This window comes from Protobothrops mucrosquamatus, unplaced genomic scaffold (assembly GCF_001527695.2).
Source record: "Protobothrops mucrosquamatus isolate PMUCROS unplaced genomic scaffold, P.Mucros_1.0 scaffold1144, whole genome shotgun sequence".
NCBI classification, from domain to species: domain Eukaryota; kingdom Metazoa; phylum Chordata; class Lepidosauria; order Squamata; family Viperidae; genus Protobothrops; species Protobothrops mucrosquamatus.
The window spans coordinates 163147-174417 of NW_015387360.1; positions in this window are offsets into that span (position 1 = coordinate 163147).

Here is an 11271-nt window from a genome sequence, read left to right on the forward strand (position 1 = left end):
CAATTCTTGGTCATTTGTGTCTATCTTGCATTTAAAAATGGCTAAGCATCATATCTATTTTCAATTTTCCTCTTGTAAAATTATGGATTTTTCCTTGTTAATAAAGAGGAACACCAATAAATATTTCAAAGAAAGACAAGTTGTATTGTATATGTCTATAACCAGTCTTCTCATCCATTGGTGGATTCTTGGGAGAGCAATATCACTTGATAGACATTTCTTTCCTTTTCAAACACATGCTTGAAAAATATTTATGATGAAGTGCTGCTAGAAAACTATTAAAATATGAACACCTGTCAGCCTTTGGCTGATTTTAAACAACTTAAGGTCAGCTCCAATAAGATCATATCCTCTTAGTACCTGGATTAAAGACTACCAAGAAATCCCAAGGCTATAGGCTAGACTCAGCAGCTGATATCCCAGGGACAAAGCAGTGGTAAGTCATTTTCATGTTGTTAGCCAAGTATGTGTCCATTGAGTCATTAGAAGATAACCTCATCTTGAAGGAGAATTTACTATACTGACTACCCTGTGTGAAGAAATTATGTGATGCTTTAGTATCTAGAGTGCTCTACATACCGTATTGCTAGGATGGTGAGCTAGTAGGTTAGGGAGGTTCCTCCTAAGGTTTGAATGACAGACCATTTGTGAAGAAGAAGCAATCATTTGATGACTAACTAGACCATCATGAGCATTCCTGTGTGCCTACTGAATGTGATGCAACTAGAAAATAAATAAATGCTTCACTGAAACATGTGAAATTTTGTGCTTTAATCAGCCATAGACCCTCAACATTGTGCCACCTGTACAAAGCTTCTATCTGATAGGTGGCTTTTCTATTGAGGCAGTCAATTATAACCTAATCCTCCTTCTATGAATATTTGAATATTCATGAGTTATAAAACACACCTCTATTTTATTCCCATTACCAGCACCTTCAGGACAGAGTACAATTGCAAACTCTTAAACTCTTAGCAACTTCCATGGATTTGTGATTAATTAGTTCAAATATTGAAATGTATTTATTTATTTATTTCCTTTCTTTCTCTCTTTCTTTCTCTTTCTCTCTCTCTTTCTTTCTTTCTTTCTTTCTTTCTTTCGAAAGCTTTAGGAAAAAGCAACTCCAATTACAGTAGCTGAGAGATTTCCAGCATGCTCCTCTGCTTACTAGTAGATATCTCTAGAAAGATTATGTTAAGTTTTAGTATACAAAGTTGTAATTAATTTCACTGGCTTTGTGGATTAACTGAGCTGATAAATTTCAGTCTGTCTTGGGCAAACACAAACTAATGCCAGGAAACATTGTGATACAAGCCATTTTGGTTTTAAGCATTTTCCTAGGCTTATTTCATGATTTAGAGTTGTATCCTAGAGATAATAACATCATAATTAATGTTGAATGCACTAACTGCATGTATGATATCCTTCTGTAAAATATTTTGCCTCTCTCTTTTAAAGAGAAGGCTATGTGAGGATATAAATAATCCCCTTTTCAAAGGATTTCCCTTCAAAGCTCAATCTCAGAAACCAATGGTTGGAGAGGAAATGAGGGGGGTACAGCAATTTCAGTATAAAGTGTTGTTTAAGAAAGACAAGCATCATTGCATTATGATCCCAGAGTATAAACTGCTAAAATGTGAATGCAACAGACAGCCCCATAGTGCCAGTCTTATTGACCATGATGGCCATGCTATTTTGCTTTGAGTCAGCTGAAGATATTGGATTGAAGGAGCAACCACCTGAAATAACTACTTTGCCTAAGTCATTCCATGCCCAATGAGATCAAATCACTCTGGATGCAATTCTGAAACCATTCATTTCAAGGCAGTCTTGCATTCTTCCAAGATCCACTTTAATAGTCCCAGAAGCATTAAGCTTCATTTATAAATTAACAAGTTGCAAAATGGGATTTCTCTTGAAACTTCACAGGGTTTTTGTTTGTTTGTTTGTTTGTTTGTTTTAAAGGATGCTAGCAATGAGAGAGAGTTGGATCTGGAAGACTCTCAGCCTGACTTATGGTAAAGAGAGGTTAAGATGAGATCAAGCAGAACATATGGAGATGTATAAATCATCATAAATATGAAGAGAAGACATTAATAACAGTCTGCAATATTATAAAAAATAGAATTGGACTGCAAAGTTCACAATCAAAATGCAATCAAATATGTTTTCTCAGAAGTCAGCTCTGATTTTATGAATATTCCTTATTAAAGTGCACCTTCATTAGTTCAGTTGTTGGATTTATCAACTACACATATCTTAGCATTTTTACTGCTTTGAAATCCATGCTTTGTAGATATGTGTAGATATGTAAATGTAAAGATTGCAACTTTAGTTAATCAGAGAAAGCAAATGTTAATCTGTAGATCTAAGAATTAAATATAAAATTGTCTGTTTGCTGAAGCTAATAAATGGAGACAGTCTCAAAACAAACTTTAATTCTAATAGAGGATGATTATGAAAAGCTTTTATAAAAGCTTATAAAAGATTTTATAAAAGCTTATAAAAAGCTTTTGCTCAAAAAATGCTTATATTGGGATTCTATGCAAATTATTCCAATGTAATCAATTAAAAGAGAGAGTTTTAATAAACCAAAATGTCTGTAAAATTTTGAGTCCTGAGATGGTCAGGAAGCCTAAAGATTTAGGCTCTCCCTTTTTTGGACATTATCTGCCACATGTGTATGAACTTTTATAGATGTATATATATACATTTATAATATATATATGCATACATATATACACATACACACACACACACACACACACACACACATATATAAATGTGCACACCCATAATGTGCTTTTGACTCATAGTATTGGAAACAATGGCCTTTGCTTTGTATGGGCTTTGGTGCAAGAATAATCATAATACTTTGCCAAAGAGCAGAAAAAAATAGATCCAGGAAGGCAGGGAGTGCATGGCCTTAAAATACAGTAAGTTTTTAAAGAAAAGGAAAGGCTCCATTATTCTTGCATTAAAGTGCCTCTCTCCCCCTTCCTCCCTCTCTCTGTCAGTCTCTTGCTCACTTGCTGACTCCCCCAGCCTCTCTGAAGACAGATCGCTCCCTTAATCACTCTGGAAAAGAACCCCAAGCCGATATAATATTATAATTAATTAATTCACTAAAAAGGTATTAAATTTCTTTTCCCCCCTGGATATTATCTGAATTCATTGACCTTTAGAAAAATCACCCTCTAATTGTAACCAGGTTCAAGTGCATTTCCAGCCTGTCCCTTTTACATTAATAATATCTTCCAGGACTTTGCTATGCTACTTAAATATTGTATAAATTTCAGTGCCCCCTTAAAAAGGGGAGTGAGAGAGAGAGAGAGAGAGAGAGCGAGAAAGGCATGAAATGAAAACTCTGAGAGGTCTAAAATGGCTCTTCAATAGGGGAGGATTTGAGTTCAAACTGAGATTATATATAAGGATAGAAATGCGAACTGTGAATTCCAACATATATATCAAGGATAAAAAGACAGAGAAAGCATCCCCAGAAAGTTAAAACCCAAATTACCTAAAGCTAGGTAATTTTTCTAGGCCCAGTTTCCAAGTTTTTAAGAACATGATGGATCAAAAGAGAGACATCTTCACAGGGCTTATATGGCAAAACTAAATAGGTAACCTGAAGCACCATCAATTCCTTCTTCTTTACTTCCTCCCCCACCTCCTGTTTGATTGTTGTTTTTGTTCAAGATGAATACTCCAGGTTTCTACATTTCTCATTGCTCTAAAATTGAAAGCCCATTCTAGGATCATACAAGAGAAGATTTTTCTTCAAAAACAAAGGCAATCTGAAGGCAGCATTACTTCATGTACCTGAAGTAATACATGTCTTAAAAAGAAATGGAAGAACTACAGATTTCTAGGAGATACAAGCTGCTTTCTGGTGAGTATGGTGAGTATGGTGATAGGACAGAAGAGAGATTGGGTACCCTGATATGAGAAAATATGGTTCTTAAGATAACTTAAGTCCAAGCTTTATAGCATATTACAGATAAAACTAGCATGGTAATGACTCTAGCCAAATAATGTATTGTAAAAATGGTGGGATAATATCCTATTATAGTACTAGTTTTACAAAAACAAAAATCCTTTTTTAAAATCTCTAGAAAGCACTGGTTCAAACTCCCCCACCCAAATATTACTATGACTATCTTGTAATTTAGTAATTCCACAGGTAGTTGACTACTAAATCCATCCAGTAATCAAGAAAGCCAAACAAGGGACTTACTGGAAGATCAGAATCCAATATTTCTAAAGGTAGGCCCTCACTTTATAAAAAATATTCATGAAGTAGAAGTTTGATTTCCTCTTTTTAAGACATTGATTTTCTCATTTAAATTTTAATTTACAATGTATTCAGTAATATGCATTTATTGCCTGCATGCTGTTAGCTGGGACAACATATAATGTTTCTGTTGTATTGATGGCAGAGATAAAAATATGACAATCCCATCTTCCAAATGAACAGCCATCTTCCTCTCCCCCACTTTGAGAACTATCTAATGCAATCTATTCTTCTCACAAATTTCCTACCTTCAAAAAAGCCCACCCCCACTCAAAAATATTGTTGTTTGATGTTGATATTTGAACTCATTTAGAGTAATTATACTTTCTCTAGCTTATATATGATCTGATCTGAACCATCCAAATCATGGTTATGAATCATGGTTTGTGGGACATTCTTGGTTATAGTAATCTTTTTTGGCTCAAGATGGCTATAAGGGAAAGTTACAACTAAGAAAAACAAAAAAGAATGAATAAAATTGTTTAGTGAGAGAGAAAAAGAAACTGAGGGAAGGCCCTCTACAACCTTGTTTCATCTTGAACATTGTTCTACCATCTAAATTAAGCCATTTGGTCTTTTTCAAATAGTCTTTTAGGAATATAATTATTCTAACTGCAAATCTTTCAAAAGTTTCCCCTATAAAGATAGGCCATGTTCTTTAGATTACAAATATGCTATAGATATCCAAGTCCTTATACGACACTGAGGCAGCATTTTGCACTCAGGTTGTCCTTCCTGTAGAAATCTAGGTATCACAATAAGTAAAACTAACCAAGGACAGAAGAACTTTCTTTTAAAAAAAAAAATCAGCATTTGTCTCTCCAGCATAAAATAGTGCAAAACACACATACACACACACACATCCAACATCACATTTGGAATGTGTTATTTTTATTATACTGTACTGAGTTATAAGATACCTTTTCAAATTTAAAGAGTAGGAATTGTATAGACTGCCTGTATGGGACACTGTTCTTTCAGTAGGATGTTCTAGTTTCCATCTAGGTCTTTTAGAGCAGTGGTCCCCAAACCTTTGGGCACCAGGGACCGGTTTCATTGGAGAGAGGTTTTTCCGCGGACCAGAAGGGGTGTGGTTTCGTGTGCTGCCTGCATCCCACAGATGGGGCTTTGCTTGTTTGCGCGGACCGGTTTTTGGCATGCTGCGGCCCGGTGTTGGTCCACGGACCGGGGGGTTGGGAACCCGTTTTAGAGAATTTGTCAGACTGTTTTAGAAAAAAAAAGTGTCCTGTTCAGCATGTGATCCATGACATAGAATGTGGAGTAATCTTATTTTTCTCTCTATAGAATGCAGAATGCATAAAAGTCTGAGACATTTCTACTGGCATTATATTCCTTGAGTAAAAAAATAGTTCTTTGCTATGCTTCATCGTATCACAGGTTTCCTGTTTTCATCATTCCCACATATAATTTCGCAAATAGTTGCTTTTATTGAAAATGTTCAAACCCTCAAGATTCTTAGACTTTCTTTGAAAAAAAAACTACTGGAAATTTAAGAATGGCACTTTCTCACTGACAGAAGTCAGTTGAACATTCCCTGTTATCTGATTGCCTATAAATATGGAAGCTGCAATACCAAACTGAAATCTGAAGGAAGTGGTCTTCTGCTATGCAAAGCAACTTTCTTCCTCTCCCTACAACCCTCAAAAGAGGCCAGATGCATCAGTCGATAGAATACAGCAGCTACCTGGAGCAGATACTGACACAAGGACTAGTAGCTAAATGTTGGAAGGTGCAGAGCTATGGGAATCTACAACCTCAAAATTAGTTTTGCCCCTTGGCTGTAGTAAAGGATGCTCTCCCAGGTCAATAATGAAGTAAATTGTATGTTGGACTGAATTTACTTTTTGTTACACATGCAAGCTTTCATGTCACTAAATTCGCCTCAATTCATTAAGTAAGCAAGTGCAAAATTCTGGTTGTTTTTTCCTGACCCACTTTTTAAAATTATTAATCATTCACATTTTGTAATTGAAATTCATATAATTAAGAACCATGTCCAGATTGCCACTAATGCAAATCCACTAAATCTGTCAGATACAAATGTCTCTGCAACCATTCAGTTCAGCTGTGATAGCAGTTACTTAGTTAAGAATCAATCAAGACACTTCGTCTCCTCACTTTATTTTTCTAGTAACTATCTGGCTCTCTCTTGTGGCCATGGAAGTTCCATACAAGCTTCCCCTTCAGCATTAACTTTCATTGGGAGTCAGGGGTAGGATGAGTAGAATGAGAGGGGAAAAAAGTCCAATCTATTTTTTATCAATTTACTGCTATGTTCCTATGTGTAACTGTGGGAGCCGATCCTCCCAGAAAAGAAGCAATCCAATTTGGGATTGTGATCATAATAAAATGACTTTGATTAAGTTAATTACTTTCTTCACAAGTTTTGCTTGAATCACAGCTGACTGATATGGTCATCTCCCCTGTTAACTTCACCTAGTCATGTTAATTGAGCTTATTACCTCAATGGGTTATTAAGCTATTACTTGCTACATATAAAAGTACTTGCTACATAGAAAATGTGTAAAACTAATCTGCAGGACTTTTTAGAACTGAAAAAGCCAGTTTAGAATGGGGGCGGTTGGAAGTAGAAAACTCACACAGAAAAGTAATATTATTTTTTTCCACTTGTTAATTACATTAAACCTTTCTCTTCCTCTTTGTGTGCAGCCATTTTAAATAATGGGTTTTAGTTTGTAATTGATACATCATGACAAGGCATTTAAATTTATATTGTGTGATGTCATTAGTGTCAATGTAAATCATTTATATAATGATGTAATTACACCAGTGATGTGATGCAAATGACATAATTTGCATCATCTGTATAACATTGCACAAATATCATCAATTGCCACAAATGATACATTTTTAGATTTAATGGAGATTGAGAAGTAACAAATCCAATTTCACTAGTTAATCTATTAAATAGTTTACAATAAATCATTCTGAGGGCAACATTTAGGAATAAATCATTTTAAGATTTGTAGTCAGAAGGACAATCTTCAGAAAAATGGTGTATAACTACAACTTTTAAAAAAAATTATCATAAGTCACATACATTTCAACAGCATATACCTCTCAATAAGATTTGCAAATGAACCTCTCTCTTCCTATAAAATAACAAAAAAGAGAATCTGATTCATGGGGAAATATCTATAATTCAACTAAAATGTTTTCGATAAATTGGGTTCATCCAGCACTATTAACTGTTTGAATAGTATCCAATAGGATGTGACTATGGGCTGCAGATGAAATTCCTGAACATCCTATTCAAAAAATATAAATATTAATTTAGTCAACAACTTTATGGTTCACATATATCTGTCTACCTGGGAATGAAAATTCCCATATAGCAATTCTTCGTGTCATAGGTTGTTGGCCGATTCTGCAGAGTTAATAATGAGCTCAACCCCAGGTAGTCTTACCTGACTTTTTATATCCTGCTTAGAGCTTTGACACAAATTTTCCCTCCTTGGGTGACTTGTATTCTGTAATCAACAGCCCTTCCAAACCTCATTCTTTGTGACCACTGTTGAACTGAAGGAAACCCCCTTTCGTCCTCTGTTTCTCCCTTCTGATCGCTAAGGAACGTTAGACTGGTCTTTTGCATTTCTGAGTTGGTTCTATTAATTGGAAGGAGGGTTAAGAATTTGCAAGGTCGTTTCAATCTACATCTGACCTTCAGAGTAATCCTTTATACCCACACCAGAGCATGTCATTAAAATGAGGCCCTCTACCATCTCCCAGCATTCTTTTATTCTCTCCTTGTGCACATTAATTGCTCATAAGTTGATTTGATCTCCCTATTCTGCAAGAAGTAAATTGGCCTCTTATTTCACCATTTTCATCCTGTTTTCTTAATTAGGCCCTTAAAAATCTCTAGGGCCTCAGCCAGGCCGCAGGCCTCATCCTGGGAATAAATTTTGATCTCTGCCTGATAAAGAGTGAGCAAACCCTGAGATTGAACAATGTCATTCTTTCCCTCCTCCCCTTCTTACTATTCTCCTGACATGAAAAGGCTATCAGTTTTTCCTCTGTGTTAATATAGGAAATAATTCACACTTCAGGCGTTGTTCTCTATTTAGTGTTCACACTCCCCAGATAAATCAAATCAGGATGAGGGTTTTTTTTAAGTGTCTGAACACACATCCTTTCTCTTTCACTCTCTTTTTCTTTAATAAAGTTTCCAAGATATAGTCTGGGTAATTTTTTTACCCTCATCCTAGCGAATCTGTTTTGGAAGCTTGCTGACTTTTCATAAGAAAAAGATGCAGTTCACTGAACATTTTCTGTTTTTCCTAAATGGTTTTATGTGGTATAGGAACACCAGAATATTCCATAGTGACAATTTTGTGAAAACAAAAGCAGAGTAATAAACCGAGAGAGAGAATAGGTTTTAGCCTATGAATTTCAACAGCTGCTCATTGTATCCCCATTAAAATAGAAATCAATTTAATATTATGCACTCCCCATATATATTTCCCAAGGAAATCATTAATAAAGAAGAATTTTAACCCAGGGTCCATGGTATCTTCAATAAAAAAAACAAACCAAGGAGTCTTTCATCTCAATGGTATTCCATCAAATTTAAACTACTGAAACTGTTTAGGTCTTAAAACATGATGCCTGGATTACACCTCCTATTGTCCCCAAATTAAAAAGGCACTGCTTCATAGATCAGTGATGGTGACATCACAGTTCTAATGAAAAGCTATTAAAGCAAAAACAAAATTGTTGGGAAAATATAGTGCAGTCATAGCACTTATACCAGCCATTCTTGAACGCTTTTATCCCAACTGGAATAATTGGCCATAGGACTCCTGTTCTTCCTCTTCCCTGTTAAGAAATATTGTGATGGTGTGAGATCCATACATGACTTCTCTGCTATTTCTCTGAACTGTTAGTGTCAAACATAAACCCAGTACGTTCCCTGAGGGTTTAATTACAATGCTGAGCAATTAATTAGAGGATTGTTATTGAAAAAAAAAGTTGTTGTCATGACTACAGCACCCAGGGCACTTCCACACCACCAGCACTTTCATTCCCCAATTTATCAGAAGCACTTTGAAGGCGATCTGTTACAGTCTTCACTTAGGTGGCCTTGAAAGGCTGAGAACAAGGAGCGAGAAATCACTGTTCTGCCCTGAGTTGCTGTAGGTCCTGCAGTTACAAAGGTTCCCCCCAGCTCTACACAAAAGGCAAAGAAAAAGAGGAGGGAACCATATGGCACTCTGGAGGGTGATTGCTCCTCCGGGAGAGAAAAGGGAGAAACTAACAAAACACTTGTCAATTTCATCCCTGCTCTTTTGGTCCAAAATAAGGAGAGCTGCAAAGCTGTCAATGTCAAGCAAGTGTTTCCCTTATAGGAGCCAAAGCTGTGGGAACAGGAAGAGGAGCAAGAGATCAGGAAGAGGAACAAGAGTTCCCTCCAGTGGGGAAACTGAAGCACAGTGTTTCCAAAGCAAAGAAACAGCCCCAAATCTAACACTGCAGCAGCTACAACTATACTGTAGCTGATTCAGAAATAAATCTGATATTGCTGATGATGTGGGAATACAGAGTTATGGGTTGGCTTGCAGATTGGTGCTGAATCTATCTAAACGCTACTAAAATTCTTGTTGTCATAACATTTACCTGTGCAAAAGGTGCATTAGAGGGCAACAATTTTTGAACAAAGGTATTTGAAATGAGCTAAGTTACAGAACGTCCAAAATCCAAAACCCAGGACTCCCAAGGGAATGCAAATCGAGAATGTTGTGGCTGCTTCAGGGCTACTGGCTGCTGCTGCTGCATTGCTAGGCTACTGCTGTAATCACGTAGGTCAATCATCAGTAACTGAGTTTAAATATGCTTGGGGTAAACACATGTCCATCATCCAACAAATATTAAAAAATAAAATAAAAAGTAATAATTAAAAATAATAAATACATTTAAATAAATAACCCAATCTCAAAGGGCAGACTTGATGAACCACTAACACTTTTTCTGCCATCAGTTTTCTATGTTTCTAAACTTCTGAATGACTTCCTGCACCTCTGTGGAAGGTTTGGCATCCTTTGACCCTCAAGTGTTGGATATGTCTGACAAGGTATATGTCAGGTAGAGAACTAGCAACTTGATATCCATAAGAAAATTTCACAAAATCTAGAACTATAAAGTAGAAAGTTTGAAGCCGCCCATCAACAATTGCTATATAAACAGCAGACATTAATGGCAGATGGAATAAGTATATTAATCGCCTTCCTTGCACTGAGATTATTGTATTTCTAAGTAAATTACAGTAATTATTTCTAAGCTGACATGCTACAATATAAACTAGCATTTGCAAATATTATGCCAAGCGGTTGTCTTTTTCTCTTGTTTGTCAATGTATAAATGATCAACTTACATAGCTGTCTAACTACCCTTCATAGTAATTTCCCTAATATCCACTGCCAAATCTCACTTACAAAGAGGATAATCAAGGTATGTTTAATCAGTTCTGTCCAGTCTTAAGAAGGGTCCTCACTCAGTTCCTCACTTGACAGATACTTGAGATGCCAGTCTTGATGTACATGGAGTGTGATGTGATTAGCTTTTGTTCTAATAATTTTGGCGATAAGACAAGTATATCAACTAAGGACATGAGAAGTACATCCCATTAACAGAAAGAAGTTGATAATAATATTCCAATATCTTGTGTAGATAGTGGCCTCAGACACTTTGCTCAAGTGAAAGCAAAAGTTCTTCTCCAAATGTTTGGCATAATGTGTCTGAAGTAGGATAATGTGAACCTGAATTTGTTCAAAACTCCATGTGTTTGTTTTCTTGGTTATGAGTCTTCTCAGGAGTCTTTTATAGCATGAAGTTCAAACACATCAGTTCCTTTCCTATCTTGTTTCTTCAAAGTCTGCATGGCAGGGTGGTGTCAATATTTTAAATCCCAAGTCAAACAGTGTAATATAATAGGTAAT